Raw genomic sequence first — 18,325 nt, 5'->3', positions numbered from 1 at the left:
TCACCCTGAGAACAGCTCCCTACAAGACAGGGGGAGCATATCTAATCCCCTGGGGGCAAATATGAACCATAGGCCAGGGCACTACCCCAGGGGAACTGTCCCAACAATGCACTTGACAGTGACGCTGACTGGGAGTTGAGGTTTCCTTCTGCTTCAACCCCCAAAAAGGGGAGGGATGATTGTGGGCAAGCGGCAGCACTCAGAGACCCACCTAGTGTGATGATTGGCTCCCCCCCCCCCCCACGGGAGACCCCAAGAATTGGCAAAGGATCAATGGGATGCGAGTGAGTGTGCTGGGCTGTCTCACGATGCAAACCTTGGATGTAATTTGACTAATCAAGTTGCAGTCTGGTTAAAACCCAGACCACATGTCCTGGCATCATTCTGTGCAGTGAGCACACCAGGTGCTCCACTGATGACTTCTCCAAGGAGGAGAGTTTGAGTCCTGAACACCTGATGTGATAGTCTTACTCTCAGTTCCTGAAAAAACTGCACCTTCCCTGATACAGCCTTTACTAGAGCACAGAAAGATCTAAGTTGGACAAGATGTTAACATGGAAACAATTGGGTCAGGAATATAGATACTGGTAGATAAAGTGGGAAAATAAGGTTTCGAATACATAAGTCAGAACCAATCCTTTAAAGAATTGGACAGCTTTGATTTACACTTCTCTGAAATCTAGCCTAAGTACTTGAACCAGTTGCCTCCTAAGGACCAGGAGACATTCATTTGAAAGTGGCTGAAAATACAGTGAGCACAACAAATGCATACTTAGTGTCCAAGCAGACTCTACAGAAAGGAAGGACCTTCGGAGAGTGCTGAGCTCATGAACTGCAGAAGTGCAATATAGCCAACGAACCTAGATCTGTTGAACAAGCTTTGAGAACAGCAATGAGGAAGCAGCAAGCAGAGGGAGACCAGAAGAGGAGACTCATTTGTCATGTGAAAGATAATAGGAAGAGGAACACGATTTCTAAAGCAGCGAGAGGGATGGTCTGACCTATCATTTAAAGGCAACAGATTTATTTTTTCCTGATTTAAGACTGACTATATAGATTAGGAGGGAAAACAGTTTCTTCTGATTAAAAAAATAAATAAATCTAAATCCTAGTTGGGGAGGAGTCTTACATCCCACGAGACTCAGATTAGAAACAAGTGGGTTTTTTGTGGCACCAAAGAACTTCTCAGATAAAATAATGAAAAAGAGTCCAGGCTTCAACAACCTGAGAAGGGACAATAGCTAACCCCTACGATATCTCCAGGACAAAACATTCTCCCCACTCTGTAACTAACTAATCCTTTTGCCTGCAGGATGCTTGCACCTACTAATGTCTAAGTTTATGGTACCTTAAACTTTAGCTATATCCCAGTAACTTAAAGGACAGGATCATTTACAGTTTTGGCTAAAGGCCTTCAACTCCATTCTAAAACAGGGACCTCTGCAACTGAAATTACCTTGACCTAACAAATAACCACGCCCAACATTGTTTCACTTTGGAATTTTCCTTTTCTATTGGCCTAATGGAAGAATTTTACAGGGTGCCTCTGTAATCATAATCATAATATTCCCGACCAACATTAATTTAGCCCTATGGAAAAATAAAAGCCGCATCTTCATGTGGCAAATAATACCTATGTGAACTAAAGTTACTGTGTCAAGAAATCACCCATGTTAGGGATAATCAAATATAATAGACATAATCAGACGTTAGCTGGGTTGTGCAACAGTCAGAAATAAACGATGTTCATTTTAAGGTTTAGAACAAACTCTCACGTAACTGGGGACCATCAAGTTGTGCGTGTCGCTAATCTATGTTGCCACATGATTGTATTATGGTTAGTTTTTCTTTCCACTTCCTTCCTCATTTGCTGCAGCTTGTTTCAGATTAAATTATAAACTCTTTGGGACTTTATCTTCCATGGCGTTTGTAGAGCACCCATCACAATGGTGCCCTCATATAATTATCTTCAGGCTCTATCTGACCAGTATCAGCACCCTGTTGTACAAACACATTGGAAGGGACAGTCCTTGTTTTAACTGACTGGACAGACTAAGGGTGGGAGAAAAAAAGTACCATTATCTCAGTTGTTCAAGTGGAAAACTAAGCGACAGAGATTAAATGACAATTCCAAAATCATACAGGGACCCTGTGGCAGAGCTGGGGATTGAACCTAGATCGCCCAAATCCCAGTCTTGCGATTATGGCAAAGGACTATTCTTCTCCTCTGGCCTCTACTCGGGCCTTCCTGAAGACTTTCAGCACACAATTAAAAGCATTCTATGCTATCATAAGCTGCCCAGCCCATTCTAATGACTGCTCACCAGACATATATAATAATGAAACCCCTCAATTACCCCTTAAATTCCTTAGCCCACTTCTTTTCCACTGCACAGAAACAAAAAGATGGGCCTCACAGTGCGTACTGAAGGTTAACAAATCAGGCCTCTGGTGGACCATTTCTATTTGAACATATAACTGAAGACCCTCTTTACTAAGCGATCATTTACCATTTGTACCATTCCCTTGGGCAGTTGCTTAAGACAGGTTTCACACTATATTCTATTTAATTTTCAAACAGCCTGGTGAGCCTATTTCACTATTTATGGTAGTATCTGTAGTACTTTGCTGTAGTATCTGAGCTTATTAACTTATTTAATGTGCAAATGTTAGAAGCCAGATTCATTTTTTACTTTTAAACATATAGTTATTTTTTGGTAGAAAGTCCAGGAAAGTCCCTCTGCTCAGCATGGCACAGTCCCACCTTCTCAGCAAAACCAGATGAATTTGAAAATAAAAGCCGTGAATTACAATAAGGTTTCTGAACTCCCACTTCTGACAGCAGCCAGCATGCTAAAAAAGCGATGTGATTTGTTGCACCAATGTTAGAGTAGAGACCAAGTTCTCAACCTGCTGTGAAACTTACTTCAGCATCATAAAAGGAAGGGCAGGGGGGAGGAATTGTGTATTACAGCGTATGTGAGAAATGTTTGAAATCTATGGTCTTTTTGACACCTGTGTGCATAGACCAGCATTCTGGGAATCAAACCCATGTCCATTTATTAGTGATATGAGATCATTTAGCTTAAATTAGTGTAAGACATATTTCTACATTGCCACCAATTTAATCCAGATTTGTAACATAAACATTTGCCAAATAGTACATCCCAGTGCCCAGTGTTATGCGATCATGTAACTTAAGACATTCTCATAGTGCATATTCCCCTAAGGGGGCAGAGTTAAGGCTGCCAGAGGAATTCTCACTTTTCTACTATTTCTGGGGTTAAACATTATACTTAATCTTATATTAACTTTTGTAGTATCAAATTTTAAAGAGATCACAACACACAGTCATTTCAACTGAGACATGGAGAGAAAGAGAGAACACCCTTGTGTAGCAATAGCCCATTTCTAGCTTCCCCAACTATTCATCTTTTCACATACGCCTCCCATCAACTAAAAGGAGACTCTCCATTGATTGAGACCACAGGAAACACCAGACCAGACCAGTGGTCCTTCTAGTCCACTATCCTGTCACTGATAGCACCCACTGCAAGATGCTTCAGAGGAAGGCTACAAAAAAACCTATAACATGCAAATATGCAGCAACCCACAGGGAAGTTTCTCACCTAACTCCAGGCAATTAGTGGTTGGTTTATACCGTGAAACATGAGGCTTTCTATGCCTTATAATTTACTCTACCTATCTTCTGTAACTGTGAATTTTCTCTGTATGTCTAACATTCGCTGATAAACTCTTTCCTCAATATCTTGCAACAGTGAGTTCCACCCGTTAATTATGCACCATGTAAAAAAGAATTCCCTTTCATCCATGTGACACGTCTTGCCTTTTAATTTAGTTGAATTGGGTGTCCCCTTGTTCTTGCACTAAGGCAGAGGGAAAACAGGACTGAACAATTTATTTTCTCTATACTGTTCGTTACTTTATATGCCTCTTACGTTTTCTTCTTATTCTCTGCCTCTCAAAAACACACAGTCCAACAGGGAGATTTTCAAAGGCTCAGATGGCACTTAGATGCCTATCTGGCATCTGAGCCTTTGAAAATCTCCCTCCTAATCTTTCTCACTTCTCCTCACACGGACAAGTCTTTTTACCCCCTTCTATCTTTGCTCTCTCTTTATTGAGATGAGGTGAGCAGATATGAAAATAATATTCAAGATGAGCGCCTGCAGTTTATTTTCACACCAGCATGAGCATGTTTTCAGGATTCACTTCTAGCCCTTCCTTAACACAGCCTAACATTTTGTTTGCTTTTTTTAGATCACAGTACAATTTTTGTCCCATTGAGCTGACTGTTATGACAAACGAACCACATCCCATCCTCTCCCAAGCCTTGAGCTACAACCCTCACATCCTTCCTCCAGCCTGAACTCCAGCAACCTCAGCTATTGCAGATTGCTGTGACTCACAGCTCATTCATCCCAAAATACGCTGGTGCAGCTGCTTTTTGTCTGGAGTTTGCTTTACAAATTTTACACCCAGTGCACCGCCACACAGCAAATCAAGTGGGTAAGCAGGCTGCTGACACCCTGTTCCTCCCATTGCCAGATCCTGCGACCTGCACAACTCACAACTTTTGGCAGAACAGATAGCTATAAAAGACAAGCTTTCCCTTCCTTTTCCCAGCAGCCAAGAAGAAAGGAAGTGGATCTCTCTACATTGTCAGAACAGCAAGGAAAGAGTTTCTCGTTTTCCAGACACTTATTAGCAAAGGCCAATATCCTTAGGAGATCCCCTTAGGAAGTCCAAGGGCAGCATCTTAGTACAAAGGCCAGCATCTTAGCCCCACTCCCAATCAGAGTAGGGCACCAAAGATGTGAGGGTAGGGATGGGTGGATATCAGCCATAGACAGCAGCATCTGATGCAGCTTTCAAACCCTGTTGATAAATATACATTTATGTCAGTGGATTAAATTAAGGAGGGTTGCTGTGGCCAGATAAGGGTGTGGAATATATTCAGTATCAGTAGTGACTATCGTACTGCCCCTCAAAGGATCTTCTCCCCTCCCCTCCCCTTCAGAGACAGATACTGTACAATGTTTAATTATTAAGAACACAGAGGTGGACCAACGTTTGTATATACTGGATGAAACTAAAATCATTCTGTGTAATATCTCACTGCATACACACACAGTTACTTCAAAGCAACAGTAAAAGAGACACCAGAATTACCATGGGATCCCTTGGTATTTTTTGCAGGAGATAAGACTTGTGATGTGGAGGATCAAACATTAAGAGTGAGGACTTTCAAAAGTGCTCCATCTTACTCTGACTCTGCTCCCACTGATGTCAATGGAAGGTTTGCTGCTAACATCATTGGGAGCAGTGTTAGGTCAATGCTCTGTGTGCCTGAAACCCCACCCCAAAATCCCACTTACTAGTGGCACACAGATATAGGTCAAAAAGCAATCGTCTAAGGAAATCCAAAAGGGGAGAGGAGAGGGAAGAAATTACAGTGACCACGAACCTGATCATCTTCAGGACTCACCTCTTTGACACAGCTTTCCCACATACACACACGCTCTTCTCCTATCAGGATGTGGAGGAAAGGTCAAGATATAAAGAATTCTCACATATCCCACCTGCGTCTGAACAGAGGGAGAGAAGCAAAAAAAGCCCGGTCTTTATGTGAAACATGCACAGATTTAGTTTTGTAAGGCACTCCAATACAATAGCGATGGGCAAGCTACTAAAAAACATAGATTAGATTAGGAGAAATAAAGTATTAATGGACAAAAGCAGCCCTTTATTTGGCAAGTTAGTCTAATCATAAAAGTGGGATGACCTCATAATGGAAATAATATATATTAACACAGATGTATGTTGTAATAATTAGACCTACAAATTTACCCTAATTGACAGCTCAACGGTAAGAAGTGAAAATTCATGAAATGTCACAATAACCTATAACAACAAATACTGGTGGGAAAGAGTGCAAAAGCAAGACAGAAAAACAGAACTAGTACCAACAAAAAGGTCAACTGATATAATTCAAGAACTGTATTAAAATTATTACTGGTAAACAAGAGGAGTAAATGACCAGAAATTGATGAACCAATATTCATGTGTTAAAATTAGGTCTAATTGGTAAACAAAATAACGAAGGGATGGGCTATTCCACCCATCACTCCCTTTTCAGGTCCTTAAAGAGACTCTGAGGAGAAAAAAACAACTACTGGAGCAAACTTCACCATCATGGCTGCCACCCTACCACCACCTGAGACTCCGGATCTTTGTCATCCTGATCCTGAGAGATGTCCTGACCAGATCCCAAGAGAGGGAGGTCAAATGACATTGCCACCATCTCCAGCTGAAGCCAAACCACCACCTGGGATGTGAGACTTTGTCTCCCTCTCACCCATGTGTCCTTTGCCTTCCCCAGCTTGTTTCTTCTCTCTCCTTTTTCCTTCTGTCAAATAAGAGGCTGGCTTAGCCATCCAAGACTGCATATTTTGCCATACTGCTGTAAGCCTGTGACCAAAAGATGGCAAATAAAAGCTATGACCTAAACAGCCAGATGCTGGTCAGGTCTCAGAGTGGCTAATAAGACCTTGTGCTGTGCCTGAGTGTCTTCAGCAGCAAGGATGCAAGTGAAAGTCAACATCAGACACAAAAAGCTGCATTTTCTATCCGTGCTATTCTTTCCTCTTCCCTTTTGTGTGTGTCTGTCTTGTTTTGTGTTTCAGGAAACAGGATCAGACTTTAACAACAACTGCAACAATAACTTAAGCCCATCTCAGCTAACTTCTTCTCTCCTCTTCCCCATCCCCTCAAAAAAGTTATTACTATCTTTGATACCATTTAAGAGAATGTCAAACAAGAGGGGCTTTTTCCTTCTAAAGACTCTCTCCAGCAAAAGTGAAAGGGAACAAGGGAGGTTGTTAAAATGAAAGCCTCATTTAATACTTTACATGTCAAATGCTTTTACTGTGTTTTCTTCTTTTCTGTATCTTTAATAAAAGGTTACAAAAATTAATGGTAAGGATCTGAAGAAGTGGGTTTTTTACCCATGAAAGTTGATGCCCAAATAAATCTGTTAGTCTTTAAGGTGCCACCGGACTCCTTGTTGTTTTTGTGGATACAGACTAAAACGGCTACCCCCCCCGACACTTGACAAAAATTAATGGTGTTTGCACCATGGTACTAAGCAGGTTGACGTGTCTGTATATCAAACCCCAGACATTGTTTAAAACTGTTTAATGGTGCACAGTGACAGAGTCATGTGGGTCATAATGCCTTTGACCCCATACAGTCCATCTAAATTAATACAACAGGCACCAGGAAAAAAATCCAGTGCTTCCTTTCCAATCTAGGTTCTTATACTGTGCCCATCAGAGAGGTATCTGAGCACCTTTTATAACACCCAGAATGGAAATTAAGCAGGCCTGTTATTTTATTTATTGAATTCTCCTGCATCAGCACACTCTCCAGTGGGTGTATTCAAATGCTAGAAACACTAACCTTGCTGGTCCCATTTCTGCTTCTAGTACAGGAAGACCACTGCCCTACTGGAAAGTAACATGCAGTAGTTCATGTGTACCTCTACCACTTCCTCTAGCAGCACCAATCATGTGGCAGCCTCTGCTATTACCCCTCACACAACAAATGGACAAGATAAGATGTCAGTTCCATTCTGATGCTGGGGAAGTGCTATGAAGACAGCAGCAATGGCAGAAGTGGATTCTCTCCTGCAGGGTGAAGAGGGGCCACAGAAAAGACATCTCAATCTGTACTGAAAGCCTCATCAAAATGACTAGCTGTGGGTAAGATCTCTAGAAAATATAGGCTTTGTTCAACCAGCCTTTACAAAATCTACCCAATAGAAATGTTTCCATTAGTCAACAGGAAGGTTTTTTTAAAAAATTAATATATCCCTTGTATATTTGCATCCACACTTTGCAGCACGATGCCAGTGCATGACAACCTGAAAGTCTATTTTTATGGTCTAAATTGGGATGAGCATAAAGCGTAAACAAGCAGTTCCATGAGAAGTAAATTAGATTTTTTAAATGCTTTCAGACTCCTAATCTAAGATGTAATTTGTAAAAAAAAGAGATAAGAAAATCTGATTTAGAGAACTGTGTTTCCTAACCTGAATGTGATCTTTTCAATAAATACAGCAATCCAGGAGCTAATTGAGTGGCTTCAACTCTAAATCTATTCACATTCAATGTTAGGGATTTAATCCAGCATTTTGTGCCCGTTGCTCACAGAAATGCCGTGGCCCTCCAGGCTCCACAGCCTACTTGCCATTCACCTTTGTATATCTGCTCTCTTCAACAGGACTTGAATGTTGTCCTCCCTCCCCCTTCCCCAGAACAGAGTCCCTGCTCCAGTCTGGCCTAAATACCATGCAACAACTAGGCTCGTGTTCCTGATGTCAGGAAATTCCCTAGAAACATAGAAGGTTACATCATTTCAGTGACTGGCTCAGCTAGACCAGAGCTGAACATGGCTTAGATGCAAGCGCAGACAAGCACAAACCATGTTCTGCATTAATTCAGCAAGCAGTGCTTAACCACTGTTAGTTGAGCTGATGCCAAACAGTTTGACACTATGCTTACAGCCAACCCATGTTCAGCAAGTGCAGCTAAACTGATAGCTGACAACCGACTACCAAAGCAGGGCTGTTTGTTTAAATCACAGGCTCTTTGATTTACTCACAGCAGTACAGCTAGGAGGACCCTTGGATGAAATTAAGAAGGGAAAAGTTTAGGCTTCCTGAGAATGATATGTATTAGGCTGTGGAATAATCTCCCAAGGGGAGTAGTGGAAGCCTCATCTCTTGGAATTTTCAAAACTAGACAAGAGATTGGAGAATCTGCTGCAGAGAATATGTCTCTCTGCAGAGAACAATCCAACACTGACTCCAGTGTATGATCCAATAGTGTATGGGAGTATGATCCAATACGTCTTTTCTAGCTTTAGTTTCTGACTGATCCCAGAGGATCTGACATTATTCAGCACATTTAAGAGGGTGCTGAAATCTCTCCCAGCCAAGAGGCCCACTCCAGAGTTGTGCTATGGACAGCAGTCCAACATCCAATAAATATCAGAGCAATAGCCATTGGCTGGTATACACAGCTCTCCTTGTCTGACCTGGAGAACAGACATATCAGCCCCAAACAGTTGGTGAAAAAAGAAAAACCATTAGTGGAATCCCCTTCATTCCCAGCAATACAAGTAGTTGTTTTTGTTAAGTAAAACATCCATCAGTGGCTAGGTTGCAAAACTGACCTGCCCAAAACCTCAACAGTCATGCTGGAAAGTTATTCCTGCTCTTGAGTGGAGTGACTGCTTGCTACACAACCATGGGTTTCAAGAAAACATGAACCTTCTGGTCATGTGCACAATGAGGAGGAAGGGAGGTCATTCATACCAGCAGATGGAGCTGAAGAGCTAGGGAAGGGAAAGAGAGCTGGAGCACGGGATTACGTGGTAAACCATGATCCATAACAGTAGAGGACTTGCAGAACCTAGAAGGTGTGGATCTTTTCTCTTACATGGGGCCCAATTCTTGATAACACCTTTCTCCTGAAAGCCAGAGGGCATATCACCATACTTCGACATGTACAAAAAGGCATATGCTTCTTCCCGCTACTCAGATCATGTCCCAAGAGCAAATGGAGTTGTTTTTGTTTGGTTTTAAATGGATGCCTTGGACTAACGCCAACAGGGCCAATCAAGCAGCTACTTAAACCCTGACTAAAGGGCAGCAGACTATTGCTGCGGTATTTTAGGCATGAAGCACGGAATGAGTGCATTTTATTAGTAAAAATAAATAAATCCTGCATCCCTTTCAACATACAGGCCTTCAAAGAGAAAAGAGAATGTGGTCTAGTAGTTCAAGCAGAGGGAACTGGCAGCCAACTTCCCCAGCTAACTTCTGTGGGATGCTGGGTAAGTCACTTAACCCCTTTGTGCCTCCGTTTCCTAACATTAAAATGAGGGTGATGACACATCACTTAATTAGTGGCTTCAAATACTCAGACAATAGGAGTAAAATATCTTTTGCTATGTGCTGATGTTGGAAAAGGACTCTGAGAGCCTTGCATCAAAAATGTAAGTGCAAATTAGTATTTTTAGTATTGTTTTTAAAACCAATTGTATTTATTATAAATGAACTAGCTAGTCTGGTTTTCCTTTTGTGGTTGAATGTGAAAGTGCTGAAGAAAATACCAAAACTGGCAAACAGTAGCTTTACTGTAAAAGGGGTCCGGCCCTTTAAGCTTAGGGATGGTCCAGCTCTTCCAACACAGATCCTCAGCTCTTTAAAAAGGGACTGGGGGGGGGGGGGATGATGTAGTCTGGTGGGGGGAGGGAAGGGTAACAGGACTAAGATGAGAGCAAGGCAGGGCCTGTTGCTCAGTCTAAGAGCCACCTGCATGAGGTAGGTGATACTTGTGGGTCTCTCCACAGAGGAAACTGGCTGTTGGAGCTCAGCAGGAGGCACCACCCTTTTTAGGGAGGGTGGCAGCTGAACCAAGCTTATGGGGAAGGCTGAGAGCTTTCAGGATTAGAATAATCTGGTTAGAAGGAGCCATAAGGGAAACAGGCTCAGGATGGGTGGGTCTCTTATATGACTGTTGGGAGAGATTTTGTGGTATTATTAAACCTGCCCCCAGGAAGGATGGTGCTGTTTGAGACTTATTAAACCATGCTGAGGTGGTCTGGAAATTCCAGAGTGTCATTAAACCCAAACCACTGCTAGAGAAGGGGAGACTGAGCCATGGCCCAAACAGAGGTAAACCAACTCCGTGATGCTCACTTTACACAATTAATGAGGATTTCAGGTGCTTCCTCCAGTAAAAATCAGGCACAGGATGATGTTTAAGAATGATTATTCCTTTGTGTCAGAATATTTCCCTGCTCTCCGTGGAAACCGCACAAGAAAGGTTTGTTTATTAAATAGAAACAAAGTGCTATTGGATTTCCCCATTAACCCTCCTCCCCGATCCCTTTATTTTATTGTATTTCTATTCTTCAGTACAGAGCAAACCTGGAAAAGAGTTCTCTCTACCAATTTTATTTTCTAGTTGACAAATCATTCGTTTTTTCCCAGTGTACGAAACATAACGGAAGTCGACAGGATCTTACCCAGTACTGGGAATATTGTTAGGTTTCTGCTGTTGAACTGACAGGAGAAGGATGAGGTTTTCTTGTGAACATTCAGCAACAAAAAGTTGGGGGGGGGGGCTATCTTTTAAAGAGACAGTTTCATCTTAAAAAACAGGCAACTCCAAAGTGTATTATGAATAGTGTCAGTACTATATTCACCTCTGTGTCTCACTGCAAGTTTTTTCTGGTTTTAGAATCACTTTTTTTTTTTTTTTAAGGAATTTCTCTCCCAGTTTGTTGAGAAAAAAAAAACACAACAGGCGAAACTGATTATATACAAAGTGCTTTCAAAAAGCACAAAGCAAATTGAGGAAAATGATCTGTTTCCCCTATTCTCTTTCAGTTCTAGTTTTAGTTGATTTTCAGACAGAAGGGGTTTTTATTTGACAGCAGAGAGACGTGTTTCAACGTTAAATTTTTAGAAACAGAGTGGTGAATTTTTAAACTATTTCAAATACAACTCAAATTTTGCAGTGGGTTGGGAAGAGCGAAGTTAGATGACAGAATGATCATTGTGACACTTGATCTTATCTACAAGGATCAGACACTCAGAGTCAGCATCAAATTCACTAAGAACTCCTCCCACCCACGTTTAAACATATTTCCTAGTAAAGACAAGTCCTCTGTGAATGTAGAATCAAATTAAATAAAAATCTTAAATGAATCCACATCTTCCATAGAATCTCTATGGATAGTAATTCCATGCCCTAAGAAGAATATAACACGTTTCAGAGTAGCAGCCATGTTAGTCCGTATCCGCAAAAAGAAAAGGAGTACTAGTGGCACCTTAGAGACTAACAAATTTATTTGAGCATAAGCTTTCATGAACTACAGCTCACTTCATCGGATCCAATGAAGAGAGCTGTAGCTCACAAAAGCTTATGCTCAAATAAATTTGTTAGTCTCTAATGTGCCACAAGTACTCCTTTTCTTTTTAAGAATATAACAGTAGGAATCTATTCTCAACCACCTGACCAGGACAGTGATAATGATGATGAAATGCTAAGGGAGATTAGAGAGGCTATCAAAATAAAGAACTCAGTAATAGTGGGGGATTTCAGTTATCCCCATATTGACTGGGTACATGTCACCTCAGGATGAAATGCAGAGACAAAATTTCTTGATACTTTAAATGACTACTTCTTGGAACAGCTGGTACAGGAACCCACAAAGGGAGAGGCAACTCTCGATTTAGTCTTCAGTGGAGCGCAGGATCTGGTCCAAGAGGACCAGGGCTGGATTACCCAATAGGCAGACTAAGCACATGCTTAGGGCACCAGCAAAGTAGGGGGCATCAAAAAAAAAAAAAAGATTTTTTTTTAAAAATTTGATATTTGATATTTCAAAAAAAGCAGTCATCATGGGAAAAATTAGAACTTTGTTAGACTTCCTTACACTCCACTACACACTCTTCCCCTGTTTTTCTGTTATCTTTTTATTACTTAGCCCCACCTAAACCAGGGGGGCATCGTACTAACGTAGATCAAAATAATGCGAGGAAATGAGATCCTATCATGTATTGCAATAAATTTATGTTTTATTATTGATATATTCTTCTCAGTTATACGTACTTGATTCGTTTTTTTCCTTATACTCTCTCTCTATACACACACACACACACACACACCCCTAAAAATAGTGTATGTTGTGTAATTTGTTGGTTTTTTTTTTAAAGTTCAGACAACTGAGATAAGGCACAGGATGAAATGTAACCGAGTGGAGCACAGAAACGTAAACTTGCGGAAGAAAAGAAACAAAAAACTAGTGAAATTTTCCAAAATCTTCCAAAGCAGACATCATTTTTCAAAGCAAATCCATCAGCAGCAACATCTTCTCTCAGTAGCACAGACATCGTTCCAAAACCTGTAGGTGTTTCAGAGACTGACTTTTCTTCCATTGGTGAAACAAACACCATTCCAGAACATGTGGATATGTCAGAGACAGTAACTGATCAACCTACTCCTGGTGGTAAAACAGATGTTGTTCTAAAAGGTGTGAATGTGTCAGAGACTAAGCCTGCTCATGCTGTAAATAATAGGAGAAAAGATCCTGGTATGTGGGTTGATTTCAGTACCGATGATGTAGCTTACTGGATAGATCGTGGACCAAATGACTGTCAACACCATACTGGGCCATTTGAGAAATCACGTCAGACTTTGACCAATGGCAAACAAACAAGATACTGTCCACAAAAAATATTTTTTGGCATGAAAGTGAATGGTGAGAAATACACTTGAGAATGGCTACTGTATTCACCATCAATAGGGTCTGTGTACTGCTTTGTTTGCAAACGTTTTGAATATAAACCTTCAACATCCCGGTTTGCTGCAGATGGATTTAGTGACTGGCGGAATACTGTTTTAATTGAACAACATGAAAATAGCACTACTCACAGAGATTCAATGTTGACATATTTAAATCGAAGACAGGGCTTTCAATCAACACAAAAATTGGAAGAACAAATTAAAGGGGAGCGTGAATACTGACAACATGCCTTACAGCGTGTTATAGCTGTTATTCAAACATTAGCTGAATGTGGTCTGCCTTTCCGGGGATCAAATGACACATTTGGATCATTGCAGAATGGAAATTTCTTGGGATTGTTGGAGCCTGTGGCTCAGTTTGACCCATTTTTAGCAGGCCATATCTCAAAACGTGGGAATGCTGGCAAAGGTAACCCATCATACTTATCCAAGACAATATGTGATGAACTCATTGGTCTAATGGGTGACAAAGTTCGTTCAGCTATTGTGGATGAAATAAGTACTGCTGGGTACTTCAGTTTATCTGTCAACTCTACACCTGATCTTTCCCATATTGATCAATTGAGTATTGTACTAAGATATGTGTTTCCCACAGATGGAAAACCAGATGAACGATTTATAACATTCCTCAATTTGAAAAACATTCCACACTGGTGAAGAAATGGCAAACCAAGTACTGCATGATCTGGGCCAAGTTTGCAAAATAGATTTCTCAAAGTGCAGAGTCAGTCTTATGACAATGCTACCAACATGTCAGGGTGTTATCAAGGAATGCAGAAGAAGCTTTTAGAACAGAACAAATATGCCATGTTCATACCATGTGCTGAACACTCTCTCAATATTGTTGGCCGCAGTGCTGTTGATTGTTGTCCGGTGGCAGTAAGTTTTTTCTCAACAGTCCAGTTACTTTATACATTTTTCTCTGCCTCAGCACACCGATGGGCAGTTCTTAAGACATATTTGAGCAATGATCGTGTGTTGAAATATCTTTCTAATACTCGCTGGGACTGGGAGGCACATGCAGTGGCAACAAGTGCAATTCTGGAGTCCTACTCAAAGACTGTGGATGCATTAGAAAGCATAGCTGAAGACCAATCACAAAAGGGAGAAACTATATGAGAGACAGAAAACACTGCAAACAAGAGACAAGAATTAGAGTTTGTATTCATGTAGACCATGTGGAATGAAATTTTACAACACTTTTACCACACAAGTCAAGCTCTCTAAGAAAAAGAATTGGATTTGAAAACATGTGCAGACCTCTGTCAATCATTGGCAGACCACTTACACACTTTGAGGAATGATTTTGAAAGATCTGAAGACATATCAAAAGATATCTTGCCTGATACTAACTACAAAGAAGCCCAGTCCCGCAAGCAAATCAGGAAAAAAACAAGCAAATGATAGCAGTGCAACAGAAACAGCACTGAATCCTAGAGACAAATTTTGCGTATCTACTTACTATGCTATAGTTGATACACTTGAAGCTCATATGAAGAGGAGAGATGAAGTGTATAAAGAAGTATCAAACAGATTTTCTTTTCTAAACTTTATGGACTCAACTGACGAACAATATTCACAAGGTTCCCAAAAGCTAGTTGACTCATACCCTGTTGACTTGAACATGAATCCTTCATAGAATCATAGAATATCAGGGTTGGAAGGATCCTCAGGAGGTCATCTAGTCCAACCCCCTGCTCAAAGCAGGACCGATCCCCAACTAAATCATCCCAGCCAGGGCTTTGTGGAGAAGTTCGGCAGTTCCACTGTTATATGCGCGCAAAGTTTAATGAAACAGGAAAAATGAAATTCAGTCACATTGATTTTCATGACACAATGTTGAAAGACGGAATACAATGTGTATTTCCAAATGTAGAGATCGCACTACGTATTTTTCTAACACTGATGATTACTAACTGCACCGCAGAAGGCTCTTTTTCTCAGCTGAAAAGAATAAAAAACCCTCAGAGAACAACAATGTGTCAGGACAGACTTGATTCACTTTCCCTATTGTGTATGGAAGCGGACATGCTTCGTCGAGTCAGCTTTGATGAACTTATCCATAATCTTGCAATCAGAAAATCTAGAAAGAAGCTATTTTAATTTCAGCATACATGTAAGTTTTGTGTCATTTTGAAAAATAAAATTTTATTTTACGGTATAGTATTGTTTTTATTTTGAATTACATATGGGGGGGGACGATAATCTTTTCAGTGTTTAGGGCCTCTAAAGGTCTTAATCCGGCCCTGAACAGGACCGCTTGGAAATAGTGACCATAATAAACATTTAACATTCCTGTGGTGGGAAGAACACCTCAACAGCCCAGCACTGTGGCATTTAATTTCAGAAAGGGAAACTATGCAAAAATGAGGAGGTTAGTTAAACACAAATTAAAAGTGACTAGAGTGAAATCCCTGGAACCTGTATGGACACTTTTCAAAGACACTATAATAGAGGCTCAACTGAAATATATACCCCAAATTAAAAAACACAGTAAAAGAACTAAAAAAGAGCCACTGTGGCTTAACAACTATGTAAAAGAAGCAGTGAGAGATAAAAAGGCATCTTTTAAAAAGTGGAAGTCAAATCCTAGTGAGGTAAATAGAAAGGCACATAAACACTACCAAATTAAATGTAAAAATGTAATACGAAAGGCCAAAAAGGAGTCTGAAGAACAGCTAGCCAAAACCTCAAAAGGTAATAACATGTTTTTTAAGTACATCAGAAGCAGGAAGCCTGCTAAACAACCAGTGGGGCCCCTGGACGATCGAGATACAAAAGGAGCACTTAAAGACAATAAAGTCATCACAGAGAAACTAAATGAATTCTTTGCTTCAGTCTTCACGGCTGAGAATGTTAAGGAGATTCCCAGACCTGAGCCGTCTTTTGCAAGTGACAAAACTGAGGGATTGTCACAGATTGAAGTGTCATTAGAGGTGGTTTTGGAATTAATTGAGAAACTTAACAATAACAAGTCACCGTGACCAGATGGCATTCACCCAAGAGTTCTGAAAGAACTCAAATGTGAAATTGCGGAACTATTAACTATGGTTTGTAACCTGTCCTTTAAATCAGCTACTGTACCCAATGACTGGAAAAGAGCTAATGTAACGCCAAGATTTAAGAAGGGCTCTAGAGGTAATCCTGGCAATTACAGACTGGTAAGTCTAACGTCAGTAACGGGCAAATTAGTTGAAACAATAGTAAAGAATAAAATTGTCAGACACATAAGAACATAAATTGTTGCACAAAAGTCAACATGGTTTCTGTAAAGGGAGATCATGTCTTACTAATCTATTAGAGTTCTTTGCAAGGGTCAACAAACATGTGGACAAGGGGGATCCAGTGGACATAGTGTACTTAGATTTCCAGAAAGCCTTTGACAACGTCCCTCACCAAAGGCTCTTATGTAAATTAAGTTGTCATGGGATAAGAGGGAAGATCCTTTCCTGGATTGAGAACTGGTTAAAAGACAGGGAACAAAGGGTAGGAATAAACAGTAAATTTTCAGAATGGAGTGGGGTAACTAGTGGTGTTCCCCAAGGGCCAGTCCTAGGACCAATCCTATTCAACCTATTCATAAATGATCTGGAGAAAGGGGTAAACAGTGAGGTGGCATAGTTGCAAATGATACTAAACTGCTCAAGATAGTTAAGACCAAAGCAGACTGTGAAGAACTTCAAAAAGATCTCATGAAACTAAGTGACTGGGCAACAAAATGGCAAATGAAATGTAATGTGGATAAATGTAAAGTAATACACATTGGAAAAAATAACCCCAACTAGACATACAATATGATGGGGGCTAATTTAGCTACAACTAATCAGGAGAGTGATCTTAGGACTCATCATGGATAGTTCTCTGAAGACATCCACGCAGTGTGCAGTGGCAGTCAAAAAAGCAAACAGGATGTTAGGAATCATTTAAAAAGGCATAGAGAATAAGACGGAGTATACCTTATTGCCCTTATATAAATCCATGGTATGCCCACATCTTGAATACTGCGTACAGATGTGGTCTTCTCATCTCAAAAAAAGATATACTGGCATTAGAAAAGGTTCAGAAAAGCGCAACTAAAATGATTAGGGAACGGGTCCCATATGAGGAGAGATAAAAGAAGCTAGGACTTTTCATCTTGGAAAAGAGGAGACTAAGGGGGATAGGATAGAGGTCTATAAAATCATGAGTGGTGTGGAGAAAGTGAATAAGGAAAAATTATTTACTTGTTCCCATAATATAAGAACTAGGGGCCACCAAATGAAATTAATGGGCAGCAGATTTAAAACAAATAAAAGGAAGTTCTTCTTCACGCAGCGCACAGTCAACCTGTGGAACTCCTTGCCTGAGGAGGTTGTGAAGGCTAGGACTATAACAGGGTTTAAAAGAGAACTGGATAAATTCATGGAGGTTAAGTCCATTAATGGGTATTAGCCAAGATGTGTAAGGAATGGTGTCCCTAGCCTCTGTTTGTCAGAGGGCAGAGATGGATGGCAGGAAAGAGATCACTTGATGATTACCTGTTAGGTTCACTCCCTCTGTGGCACCTGGCATTGGCCACGGTCGGTAGACAGGATACTGGGCTGGATGGACCTTTGGTCTGACCCAGTATGGTCATTCTTATGTGAATGCATATCTTTAAACATTCCCCCAGCAACGTCTGTAATTCAAACCTTGCTGCATTGTGCTACTGCAGAAGCGGAAAGTGAAAGCACACTGTTCTATTTTCACTCCTTACACTTTACAGCGAGGTAACAATTTCACTAAACTCTCTCTCTCTCTCTCTGTTCTCATAATTAAAGATACTAGTAGTGTCACAGGGAGGGGCATCTGCTTTTAAATGCTCAGTATCAATCAACTGATAGTGTCCCTTTCATTTAGAGACTTTAATTTGTCAAATAATCGTGCATAGCAACGTTCAGTTT

At 40.6% G+C, this 18,325-nt stretch overlaps 1 protein-coding gene across 6 annotated transcripts in view; it reads right to left on the bottom strand.

Annotated features, from left to right (window-relative positions):
- Positions 1 to 18,325, bottom strand: part of TSPAN9 (tetraspanin 9) — a 275,804-nt gene that overhangs the window by 235,215 nt on the left and 22,264 nt on the right. The window contains exon 2 of one of the 6 annotated variants that reach the window (XM_073314272.2): positions 5,510 to 5,609. The exons of 4 other annotated variants lie outside the window; for them this stretch is intronic. The gene's annotated coding sequence lies outside the window, so the exon portion shown is untranslated. Of the gene's footprint in view, positions 1 to 5,509; positions 5,610 to 18,325 lie in introns of those variants that run through there. One more of the 6 variants, XM_073314310.2, reaches the window with a different exon arrangement.

The sequence above is a fragment of the Lepidochelys kempii genome, chromosome 1, assembly GCF_965140285.1.
Source record: "Lepidochelys kempii isolate rLepKem1 chromosome 1, rLepKem1.hap1, whole genome shotgun sequence".
Taxonomy (NCBI): domain Eukaryota; kingdom Metazoa; phylum Chordata; order Testudines; family Cheloniidae; genus Lepidochelys; species Lepidochelys kempii.
Note: the sequence above shows the minus strand (reverse complement) of the source record. Positions and strands in the feature narration are given on the sequence as shown.